This window comes from Acomys minous (assembly GCF_964271855.1).
Source record: "Acomys minous genome assembly, chromosome: 8".
NCBI lineage: Eukaryota > Metazoa > Chordata > Mammalia > Rodentia > Muridae > Acomys > Acomys minous.
In genome coordinates, this window is record NC_140489.1 from 127,068,698 (window position 1) to 127,082,814 (window position 14,117).

Sequence of the window (14,117 nt, forward strand, 5' to 3'; positions counted from 1 at the left end):
AAACTTTCAGTCTCCATAGAGGGACCAGGGTATTTTATGACAAAACTAAATTAAAAAATATTTTCCCTAACTCAGCTTTACGGAGGATAATAGAATGAAAACTACATCACAATGAGCATAAATATACACAAGAAAAACAAACACAGGAAATAAATAATTTCACATTAGCCGAAAAGAGTGGTAATAACGCACACAGAGACACACATGCTCATGCACGTGTGCATGTACACACACACATACACACTACCACCACTAATATAAAAATTACAGAATAACAATTATTGGTCAAAAATATCTCTATTTTTTTCTGAGACAGGGATTCTTTTTGTAGCCCTGGATGTCTGGGATTCATTTTGCAGACCAGGAGGTCCTTGAACTCACAGTGATTTGACTGCCTTTGCCTCCCTAGGGCTGGGATTAAAGGTGTGCACCACCACACCTGGCCAAACATATCTCTATATACACTAAGGAAGAGTAGATGGTAGGAAACAATCAATTGATGTAATTTAATTAGAAAGAAAAAGAACAATGCAAAGAATCAATAAAAAAATAAAAGCTGGTTATTTAAGAAAATCAAGAAGATAGACAAGAACTGACCCAAAGTAACTGAAAGGCAGATCAGTGATATTCAAATTTTAAAAAAAATCATAAAGGAAATGGGGACATAACAACAGACACTGAGGAAATCCAAAGAATCATTAGGTCTTACTTCAATAGCCTATACCCTACAAAACTGGAATATCTAGATGAAATGGATGATTCTCTAACTAGACTCCACTTACCAAAGTTAAATCAAAATTAGGATAACAATCAAATAGTCCTAAAAATCTTTCAGAAATAGAACCAGTTATTAAAATCCTACAAAAACAAAACAAAAAACAAACAAAAACATGGACAGATGGTTTTAGCATAGAATTCTATCAGACTTTCAAAAAAAAAAGTTAATGCCCATACTGCTCAGACTATTCCATAAAATAAAACTAGAAGGAACATTCAGAAACTTATTTTAATACAATACTGTTATGCTGATTTCTAAACCACAGAAAGATTCAACAAAGAGAGTAAATTTCAGACCCGATCCCTCATGAACATTGATGCAATAATACTGAGTAAAACTCTCACAAACTAAATGCAAGAACGAATAAAAAAATAACATCTACCATGATCGAGTAGGCTTCTTCCCAGGGATGGAGGGATGGTTCAACATACAAAAATCCAGCAAGTAATCCACTGTGCAAAGAAACTTAAAGAAACAAAAACACATGATTATTTCATTAGATGCTGAGAAAGTCTTTGACAAAATTCAACATACCTTAGGCAATATGCTGCAAGCTGATAACCAACTTCAAATTAAATGGAGAGAAACGTAAAGCAATTCCACTAAAATCAGGGACAAAACAAGGCTGACCACTAAACCCATATCTATTCAACATAATACTTTAAGTCCTATCTAGTGTAATAAGATAACTAAAGGAAATCAAGGGGATCCAAATTAGAAAGCAAGACATCAAAAATATCTCTATTTGCAGATGATGATAGGATAGTATCCATAAGTTAACCTGAAAATTCTACCATAGAACTCCCACAGCTGAAAAAAACCCCTTCAACAAAATAGCTGGAGAAAAAAAATTAAGTCCAAAAATTTGTAGCCCTCCTTTAAGTAATTGATAAATGGACCGAGGAAAATATGGAAACAAAATTCTTCCCAATAGAAACAAATGATACAAAATATACTGGTATAACGAACCAAGACAGTGAAAGACCTGTTTGAGAAGAACTTCAAGTCTCCGATGAAAGAAACTGAAAAGATGAAAATATTTCAGTGTTCATGGATGGGTAGGGTTAACATTGAAAAACATGGCCATTTTACCAAAAGAAATATAAAAATTTCCTTCAAAATTCCAACACCATTATTTATAGTCCATGAAAAAAAGAGTAATTTTCAACTTCATATGGAAAAACTAAACACAAAATAATCCTGTAGATGGAGTTATCACCACCCCTGATTTCAAGTTGAATTACAAAATAGGAAGAAACATACAGAGCTACGGACACTTGCTTTTTTTTTTTTTTTTTTTTTTTTTTACAAAACACCAAAAACTATCCACAGGAAAATAGGAAACATCTTCAATAAATGTTGTGGGCCTAACAAGATGCCTGCATGATGAATAATGCAAATAGATCCATATTTATTACCCTGCACAGAACTTAAGTACAAATGGATCAGAGACTTCATCATAAAACCAGATACACTAAATCTAATAGAAGACAAAGAGGGAATAGCCTTGAGGTCATCAGTTCAGGAGGCAACTTCCTGAGCAGAACAACAGGAGATCAAGCTTTATGATCAACAATTAACAAGTCATGAGACTTGAAAACTTCTGTAAGAGAAAAGACAATGTCAATAGAACAAAATAGTTTCTACAAATGGGAAAAGATTTCCACATATCCCATGTCTGACAGAGGTCTAATACCCAAAATATATAAATAACTCAAGAAAGTAAACACCAGCTAAACAAATAATCCAGTTTACAAAATAGTGTACAGAGCTAAACTCAGAATTCTCAACAGAGGAATCTGGAATGGCCGAGAGGCACTTAAAGAAATGCTCAACATACTTAGTCATAAGGGAAATGCAAATCAAAACAGCTCTGAGATTCCATCTTGCACCACCCCCCATCAGGATAGCTAAGATAAAATACTCAAGTGAGAGCACGTGCTGGTGAGAATAGGGAGTCATGGGAAACTCAGCCCTTACTGGTGGGAGTGCAAACATATACAACCACTTTGTAAATCAATCTGGTAGTTTATTATAAAATTGAGAAAGAAGATCCAACATTCTGCTGCATTCAAGAAATACACCTCAGCAACAAAGATAGGCATTACCTGAGAGTAAAGGGCTAGAAAAAGATTTTCCAAGAAAATGGACCCAAGGAAGCAAGCTGGAGTAGCCCTTCTAATATATAATTAAAATAGACTTCCAATTAAAGTTAATCAGGAAAAGTGAGGAAAGACACTTTGTTCTCATCAAAGGAAAAACTCACCAAGAGGGCATCATAATCCTGAATATCTGTGCCTCAAATACAAGGGCACACACATTCATTCATAAAAGAAACACGTTTAAAGGTTTAATCACACATTGATCCAACACTCTAATAGTGGAGTTAGTAAGTGGGGAATAGGAGAAAAATCCCTAGAAGTGACAGGAGCTCTACAAGAAGAACAACAGTATCAACTAACCAGGGCCCAGTACGGCTTCCTGAAACCGAGGCACCAACTGAAGTCCAAGGATCGGACTAGGCCCCTTACACAGATATAGCCCATAGGCAGCTCAGGCTTCATGTGGGTCCTCTAGTAAGGGGAACATGGGCTGTCTCTACTATAGACTCTGACGCCAACTTTTTTCATCATTCTGTCCTGGTGGGACTGTATTTTCAGGCCACAGGGGAAGAGGACACTTTCACTCCTGATGCCGTGCTGAGCTGGAGTGGATGGAAATGGGAATCTCCCCTTTTCTGAGGAATAGGAAAGGGAGGAAGGGGACAGGGAGGGAAGGTGTTACTGGGAGGAAAAGAGAGATGGAGCTATGACAAGGATGTAAAATGAAAGAAAAATCATTAAATAGATAATAGATAGCTAGATAGTCAGACAGACAGACAGATAGACAAGTAGAAAAGAGGCCAAGTAACATAGAGGGCCCGAGGGAGGATGCTTGATTCTCATTCAGAGGTGGAAATAGAATAGACATCAGAAGTGGATGAAGAAAAGGAAATGGGTTGAGTGGGAATGTGGGGAATAGTATGGATAAGGAATTGAGTGTTGGAGAAAAAGAGGTTTGGGAGGTCAGAAGGCAGAGTGAGAGAAGGGAAATGTATGGGTGGCATTTCCACGAAGTGAACATTCCAGCAGTGGTGGAGATGGAGAGTGAAGATGAAACCTCCAAGCCAGGAAGAACTTTCTGTGGAAGGAGGTGGATACCAATGCGCCCACAATACTTTGCAACAAAATTTACTCTGCTTACAAGGTGTGTGAGGAAAACAATGGAACAGAGACTATGGTAATGGTCAACCAATGGCTGGCCCAATGGCTGGCCCAATTTGAGACCCACTATATATATATAATTTGGTTGATATGCTTGCTTGTCTTCATGTGGGTCCCCTAGCAATTGAAGCAGGGTCTATCTCTGACATGGACTCTGTTACCTGTTTTTGGATCACTTTCCCCTAGCTGGGTTACCTTGTCTGGCTTCAGTGAAGTAGGTTGCACTTAGTCCTGATAAAAATGTGTTGGGGAAGTTTGGTATGGGGTAGGGAGCCTCCACTTTTCTGAGAAGGGGACTGGGGAATGGGAGAAGAGGGTGGGAGGGTTGGATTATAAGAAGAGGGAGGGCATCAATAGGAATGTAAATGAAATAAATTAATAAGAAAAGAAAAATGTGTTATATAAATTTAATATTGGTATAATCAGTTTTTAAATTATTATTATTTCTAGCACTCTATTTATAAAGGACACTTACTCATGGTTTTGCATTAAACTCCAGACAGGGAGACAAATATTTTCTCCCATGCTTATTGACAACATAATGTAAAATGTACAATACCCAATTGGAATGACTTATGAAATAATAAAAATCATCAAACTGCTGATATTACAAAATGTAGGAAAATATATTACCTGCCAGGGGAAGAATACTATTGCTTTTCCATTATTATTTGGTTGAATTTGTGTTTGCTGAAGAATCATCTCATGGAGACTGTAGGCCACAGCATACACAGCATTGTATATATTGTAGACATCTTCACTCAAAGATGGGTCAAAAAGGTGTCTAGGCAGTAACTCCAAAGAAGCATTTGGTTGGCAGTTCTCCAAAAGTTGACAATCAACCTCAGAAAATGAGCACTCGAAGAACAAATACCAAAACTTGGGAAGATAAGTGTCTTCTGGGTACTTGTAGGGATTAACTGTTTGAACAAAATTTGCAAAGTCAACCATCTCTTTATGGTGGTGTGAAAAAATGAGACTCCCATGAAATGAATCCTCCATGAAATAATCAGAATAAGTGTCAACATCCCATTGAGAGTTCAAGACCCAGACTTTCCAAGTGATTAATAGTTGTGCGATGTGTTGCATTAAACCCTGTAAAGAAATTGTGTCCCCACAAACAATTATCACATTTGCTGGTGATTCCTCAATTTTCTCCAGACTTTTCCATAGTTCATTGGAAAATGAATTCCAGGTGCCAGAGATCATTTTCACAGAGGCTATGCAGATGCTTTTACTCTCCATATCTTTTCTCAAGTCAGAGAGGATCTGGGATCCTTGGTGGTCATCTGAGATTATTAGACCAACCCAGGACCAGTTGAAATGAAGCAACAAAGAGACTACTGCAAGTGACAGAGATGTGTCCTTAGGAGCCATCTGATAGAGGAATTTAAACTGTTCTGGGTCATTCAAGATAGAATAAAATGGCCCAAAAGTGAGCTGAAGAGGAAAAAAAATGGAAACAAGTTAAAGAACATTGGCACCAAACACAATCTCAGTCCAGGGTCAACATATGTAAGCAGCGAGGGTAAAACATGGTTCTGTCATATTGTAAAAGGCAAATTCATTACAGAGTTTTTCCACAGAAATTACTGAGAGGTTTCCATTTTAAATAACCTAGCCAGTCTCATCCACCTCTCATTCTTTTTCTATTTCAAGTACTGCAGATATGGAACTGTCATCAAGGACCTTCATAGTTGCCTCTGATAGAGGATTAACTCCAGTGTCCTTACATAACCTTTTCAGATACCTATACCATCAACAAAGGATACTTGACTCCTGGTTCCCAGAAACCACCCCTTACCTGAGGTATTTTGTAGAGTTGTATCAGTGTCTCAATCTGGGCAGATATTACCAATGATGTTCCTGTGATTGCAACTGGGGATATTCTCTTTTGTACAAAGTTGTAATTAGGTATTGGATTGCTCATCCTTGTGAGCCATAACAGGGCAGCAAAAAGAATATTATTTTCACTAAATGGAACATTAAGGACATCAAAGCCCAGAGTTGTGTTGGGTAGAAGATGAGGGTTTCTGTTGATCTCCTCAATGGCAAAAACCAGGGCCAGAACAAACTGGTAGTTCTTAAACTTATACCTGCATATATTTCATAAAATTACCCAGGAAGAAGACATAGATCACACAAGCTTCATATTTATTGTTATGGTTCTCATTACCTAAATGCTGATGATCCTATAAAATCCATATTTTAATATCTTCTCATGAATGACTGAAATTAGAATTGGCATTTTAAGAGATAAAATTAGGCTAGATCCTAAAGAACATTCATTGATTATGGTCTCAAGACTCTATTATTGTATTGATTTATTTTTCTCTTATGCATGGAAAAATAAAAGAAAAATTGTCCATGAGTGAGCAAATAGGTTCTACCAAAGCATCAGAATTCTTCATGTCTGAATCTTGGCCTTCCATCTTCTACATTACAAATGGTCATTATATGTTTATACAATCACTGAAGTTTTTGTGACTATCTTATTTAAAGAACTGCACAAAGTTAGTCAAAATCATATATTGTCATACTGTCATTTCTATGATTTTTTGAACAGGGTGGCTTTGAATAAACTGTACAGACTAGGCTGGCCTTGAAAACATGAGTGAAGGAGAGATAAATCTGTTTTTGTTATGATCCCAAATGTGGAATTGGAATCGTCTTGTGAGAGAACAGGTGAGGTTAGTCCACTAGAATACAAACCACCTCATGTGGGAACTTGATTGTTGTCAGCTGAAAAGATCTATGAACAGACTCTGGGAGGAGATATATAAATGAACGCAAAACAGGAGGTGGGGCCTTTGGAGACTTGGGATTGTTTTGGCTGTTCATTGCTCCACTTCGAGATGCTCATAGAGAGAACCACTCAAGGGAAAGCTTCAGGGCTCCAGCTCCTGCTGAGGTTCCAGGTTCTGGTTACTCCAGGTTCCAGCAGAAGAAATCCTGCTGGCAACACCAGGAGAATCATTCCTCCGAACTGATGTCCTTATGGTTTTGTTATTTTTTATTAATTTATTTATATTACATCTTGATCATTAGCCCTTCCCCTGTTTTCTCCCATTCTTGCCTCCCTCCCACTTCCCCCCTTTTCCCCTCCCCTATGTCTGTGACTGAGGGAGACCTCCTCCCCCTATATATGCTCTTAGAATATTGAGTCTCTTCTTGGTAACTTGCTGTCTTTCCTCTGAGTGCCGCCAGGCCTCCCCATCCAGGGGACGTGGTCAGAAAAGGGGCACCAGAGTTCATGTGAGAGTCAAATCTCACTCTCCACTCAACGGTGGAGAATATCATGTTCGTCGGCTAGGTCTTGGTAGGGGTTCGAAGTTTACTGCCTATATTCTCCTTGGCTGGTGCCTTAGTTTGAGGAGGACCCCAGGACCCAGATCTGCCTGTCATAAAGTTCTTCTTGTAGGTTTCCAGGACCCTGTGGATCCTACTATTTCCCCATTCTTCCATGCTACTCTCACCTAAAGTCTCAATAGGATGTCCTCTCCTCTGACCCACTTTCTTGGTAAGTAAAGTTTTTCATGGTACGTATCCCTTGGATTAGTGTTTTGATATAAGTGAGTATATACCGTTTGTCTCTTTTTGCTTCTGGGTGAACTCACTCATTATGATAATTTCTAGATCAATCCATTTATCCACAAATTTTGGGAATTCCTTGTTTTTAATAGCTGAGTAGTATTCCATAGTGTAAATGTACCATGATTTCTTATTCCATTCTTCTACTGAAGGACACTTAGCTGTTTCCATGTTCTGGCTATTATGTATAAAGCAGCTATGAACATGGTTTAGCATATATCCCTGTTGTGTGGTAGGGTATTCATTTTAGTGTCAAAATGTGCTGTTCACAAAAGTTTCTTTAAGATTATAGTTAGTAAATTGTTCTTTACTTGGATATAGAAATATTTCATATTAAGACACTGTTCAGGGTTCAAAAGAAAATCAATATTTTAAAAATAGTTTGTAAAGATATTAACGGAAGGAGATTAATTCTATAGTAAACATACTTGAAAAGAAAAGAAATAGTGCATTTTTAGATGTCAAAATTTTCTTCCAAATTCTGGCATTTTAGCCACTTAGTGGTTTGTTTTCCTTCAGCAAAATGTTTGCAACTATGATTCTTTGTAATTCCCTATTCCTTTTCAAAATCTTATTTTAATTTAGTGTAGCTGCTGGTATACCATATATCTGCTATGCATGCTGTCTCAAAGGACTTTGTATTTTTCATATCTCCAATATATTCTTTTTCTGAGGTGGTGCTAAAATTTACAGATTGTGTGCATGCTCTGAGGTGTGTTTCTTTTAAACCTAATGTATTTATCTTCACAGAAAACTTCACAGAAAAAAAAACCCAAAAGACTTTGTATATGCCCTAATTTAAAACTAATAAGTAAAGATGTGATTGTATTTAGCAGGAGAAAATAATGAAAACCACAAAATTTAGGAGCAGGGCGACAGACTACAATGATTAAAATAGAAATCCATAGACGAGCATTGAAAATATTTTAAGTAAAAAACATATCATAATCAAATCGAAATGTCAGGTACCAAAATAACACACCAGAATTTTGGACATCTCAGTAAACTTGTAAACTGTGGGAATGACTACTCTGATTCACGCTAAGAAAGTCATATGCTGTACATCTTTACTATTCATTATCTAGAATTTATATTAGGAAGGTACAAGATTGCATCCTGCAATCTTGATGGCAAGATGCCACTGTTGAGAATGCTATATAATTGAATTACACAACGTGGAAATATCAAGCTGTTACTCACTTGGATGCTTTATCTTTCCTGCGTATATTCATAGTGCTGAAAGGTACTATGCATGGTACTAAAGAAAATAAAAATAATCATAACTCTCACTCATCTGTGAACCATGAGGGCTATAATAATGGCTGGCCATATATGATATGCCTTCTAGTATAAAAACGGGCACAAATATTATATGTTGAACCAACATTTTTAATGTTTTGATATAAGGTCCCTTCAATAATATGGAACACATGTTTGGCACTATAAAAATAGCTAAGTCTGTAACTAGGTAGGTTACAGACCCAGGGATGGACTTAACGATATAATTCTGTTAAATGGACACAGTATGAACTTAAGCCCTAGTTTATTATTGCTGTACACATGCATTAGTGCATCCCTCTGCCCTCATCAGCAAAGCTTTTTTTCCAGCAGATGGCAAATAACAAAGAAAGCAATGACAGAGTATATCAGAGATTGTAAAAGACTATGAAGTGCTCAGCCATACATGTGACTTACATATCACATGCCTACTCAAAAGGCTGGGGATCATGGCTGAAGATAAGGGGGAAGGTTGTCATGGCCAGAGGCTGTGGACAATCTCTAGGAAACAGTATTTTCTGTCCAAAACATATTAGTTACACATTTGAACTCACAAAGATTATGACAGCATGTGTAAGACCATTCTCAAACAAGGCAAAATACCATCATGCAGAAGAGATGGGCACAAAAATCTCTCACCCCTAGCTGAGATGCTATTGAGATTTGACAGTTATTGGGTGAAATATGGTCAGTTTCTTCAGTGTTGTGATCCCTAGAGGATTGAGAACACTCAAGGAAAGGCCCCAATTACAATAGTATTTATAGGACACAAAGTATAGTAAAGTGAAAAAAAGAATAAAAACACAGACTTAGTTGGGTATGAAGGTAAGAGTGGAGAGAGTGCTTATGAGAAGGTGTGGTGGTGGAGGTGAATATAATAATTTTTATTAGATAATTGTAAAACAAATAATGAATATTTTAAAGCACAAGATAAAATAAAAACTGTGGAAGGTCATTTGTGAGACACAAGAAAAATAAGTACAATTTTTGCCAATGGATAGTATAGATTCAAATGACTTCATACATAGATATAATAAGTATCATTTTGACTTTATTCATGTAATCATAGGCTTGCAATATATTATAGAATTCAATCATTACTACATATTTCATGGTAAATCAGCAGAGGATCTCCAAGCCTCCTAACACAAAGCTCTGATTAGGAAATGGAAAATTTATAAGTGAGATTTCACCACTTTATCCTAGAGTCATGTTTTGATAGCACATAGTGTGTCATAAGCATGTATTAAAACTCAACATAAATTAACTGATTCTGTCTCATTATTTTGATACACTGAGTTTGAATTCTGGATTTCATAGATTGGTTAAATATTCATTTTGTCTAATATATTTAAAGATGCGCATGTTCATGAACATATATAATATCTTTCTTTTATAATGAAATGATATTTTCTACTTTCTTTTTTTTACTTTTTTCTTCTATCTTCAAACCCATCCAAATTTCTGCCACCCCTTCTCTGTCTTTAAAATGCAAATAGACAAATTTAACAAAAACCAAGCAAATCATTATTTTTAAAAACAGGGATGGCAGGTTTGATGATACCACAGCATCAGGAAGCAGATGATCTGTGAGTTCAAGGCCAGCCTGGTATACTTAGAGAATATAACACCAACCAGGGCTATCCTGGGAAACACTGTTTTCAGGAAAGAAAGAAAGAAAGAAAGAAAGAAGAAAGAGAGAAAAGAGTGAACATTTAGCTTAGAACGGTAGACCACACTTTCATTTTCAGTACTCAGAAGGCATAAATGGGCAGATCTCTTTCAGTTCTAGGCCAGCTTTGTCTACATAGTAAGTTATAGAACTGTCAATGCTATAAAGAGTTAGTGAGCTTTTGTTTCTAAACACAAAACAAAAAGAGTAAAAGAAAACACCAAGACTGCAATTGAAACACACACAAACAGATTTTAAAAAACTAAACAAAATAGTGAAATACCATGACCAAGAGCAAATTGGGAGAAAAAAAAATATATTGCTTTTTAAAAACTATTGTTACTATTTTTGTGATGAAACACCATGACCAAAAACAAGATGGAGAGAAAAACTTTTATTAAGCTTATATTTTTACATTGTAGTCCATCACTGAAAAAAAAATCAGGACAGGGATCTCAAAGAAGGCCCACAAGTGGAGGCAGAGGGTGATACAGAGGCCACAGAGGGCTTCTATTTACTGTATATCTCATAATGGTTTTCTTGGCATGTTTCCTTACAGGATTCAGGACTACCAGTCCAGGAATGGCCCCGCCAACAACGGGCTGGGCCAATCCCTATCAATCACTATTTGAGAAAATACCTTACAGGCTTGCCTACAACCCAGTCTTAGGGAGGCCTTTTCTTAATTGATGTTTCCTCCTCTGAGATGACTCTAGCAGGTCTAAAGTGGATATAAAAATATCTGGCATATTTAGCTATATTTCTTCATCACTGTTCATTATAGAATGAAGTTAGGGCAGGAACTCAACCAGAGCAGGAGCTAGAGGCAGGAGCCATGAGGAATGCTGTTTATTGATTGGCTTGCTCACTTTTGGTTGCTCAGCCCACTTATCTTATGGAACCAAAGACCACATGTTTGTTGTTCAGATGATGTGAAATGACTAGGAAGAGAGAGGAGTGATTCCTGTTCTCATAAAGAGAAATAAAAAATCTTATATTCCAACTTAATTTTTGCCATTTTTATTAAAATAATCAGAAAGATTTCCTGTATGCTTTACTCTTTACATTGTATTTTGCAAACATGTAATATTGGCAGAAACAAATCTCACTCCAATTTCCAGATGTTCCTTATTCTCAGGAAGATGCTAGTGCTCCGATAGTACAACTGGAAGTGTGGCCAAAATATGTTTTAGCACAAAGAAAGAATGCTTAAATTGTAAATTTTATGTTTGGGAAGAAACATTATCACTAATAGTGGTGACTCCATCTTCACTTGTGAGCTGACTGAGTTACATTTGTGGCATTTATAGTTGACAGTGCTTGAGAACAGAAATAGAGAAGTTTCCTAGTAGCCCATCTCTGCAGTTCTTTAAGAAATATGTGACTTCTTTTTATGTCTAAGCTGTTTCTTTTCCTACACTTTTATCACAGTTACTACTTACATGTCTCTTTTAGTAATTTTACTAACTATAATTGCATATTTTACCATGTGGCTACTCTACATATTTTTTGCTTTCTGGATTTCTGACTGTTGTTTCCAAGCACAGAAAGCACTTTAGACTACTAGACCACTCTGGTAGCTCAAGTAATTGACGTTGTTTATGTTTAGTATGCAAGAGTTACTGCTTCTGTCACACAAGTTCAAGTATCACCTTTCTAATGTGTTTAACTGAAGTTTCCAATGGCATTTTTTCTGTGCTGTAATAAAGGTATTCTAAAAGGAGCTATTTGTATAGACAAAAATAACTCAAATGTACAATTTCTAAATGAAAATCTAATTATATTTAAATATGAGTGAATCATTCCGAGTGAAGGATTATATTTGATGCTTATTATTCAGGTGATAGGAAATAACTAGCAAGAGACAGGAATGATTTTTCCCATAAATAGAATAAAAACCTCAATTTATTTTTTTTGTCCATGTCATAAAAGAGCATTGCTTATGTCCATACATCCAGACACATAGAGGCATACAACATTTTTTTATGTAATATATTTGTTTATGTATTTTACTTACTGATCATTGCCCCCTCCCTCCTCTATTCCTTGCCTCATTCTCTCTCCATCTATTCCATCTGCATTCTCTGTTATTCAAAGGAGGGGATTCCCCCACCAAATCATTTCAACTCAACAATCACATCAAGGTTGAGTGTGTACTCTTCCCATGTGGCCTGAAAATGAATCCCTACCAAGGGAAAGAGAGTAAAGAAAACAGGCAACAGAGTCCATGTTAGAGACAATCTAAGCTCCCCTTACTAGGGGACCCACACTAAGCCTGAATTACGCATCACCTACATCTGTGTAGGAGTCCTAGGTCCAGCCTTAGAGGATCCTTGGTAGGTGATTGAGTCTCCACAACTCCCTCTGTGCCCTGATAAATTGACTGTTGATTTCTTGTGTAGTTTATGTTAGTTGTTCATCCTTCTATACTTCCTCCTACTTTTCTACAAGAATCTGAACATTTGTCTAATATTTGGTTTTGATTCTTAGCATCTGTTTTGATTCACTGGTGTCTGAAACACAGCAGAATATCAATAGTAGTGTCAGAGGTTGTCTCTCTCCTGTGTTCTGAGTCTCAGTTTGGGCCAGGCATTGCTTGGACATTCCCTAATCTCTGCTTTATTTTTATCCCTGCATATCTTGTAGGAAAGGTAAATTTCGAGTCATAGTTCTTGTTGGTTGGTTGGTATTCCCCTTCCTCCGTTAGGAGTTCTGTCTAGTTAGAGGGTGTCTTCTCATCTCAGTCACCACCATATCATCCCAGAACTGTCTTATTTATCCTTCTTGTCAGAGAGATATATCCACACATGCCTTAATTCTTACTGTTCAGGCCCTCTGACCTGCTGCATCAGCTCTCCCCAGGTCTGGTATCCACCCTCATTTCTATCTGAACTTTCTCTCCTACCTTGTTCTGTATCTTTAACTTCTTCTGCTATCTATTATATTTCCCTTTCTGAGGGAGAATAAAGCATCCTCTCTGGGTTCCTCCTTTTTACTCATTTTCTTTGGCTAAGTAAATTCTAGTATTCTTATCCTGTACTATATGGCTAAGTAATCATATCCATGTGCATTTTTGTTAGTCTAGGTTATCACACTCAGCAGATGTTTTCTAGTCTACTTGTATGAAAAAATTATGATTTTCTTTGTTTTTATATCTGAGTAGTATTTCATTGTTTATTCTCCATTGTTTGTTTGAGTGACATCAATGTTTTCTGGACTCTAGCTATTATGAATGAGGCTGTTATGAACATAATTGAGCAAGTGTCCTAGGATAGATGTCCAGGTATGGTACACCTATGTCTGGAGGTTAATCTTTTACCAGTTTTCTGATAAGGTAACATATTGATTTCCAAAATCAGACATGCATCTATTTAAATATGCATCTCCTGCATGTGCATTTATTGGAAAATAAACCAGAAAAAAGATGCTCTGCCTCAAATATAATCTAAAAAGCAAAACAACAATATGAAGATGGATAGGAGAGAATATGATATATATATCTCCAAATAATTATAATGGATTTAACCTTGGTACC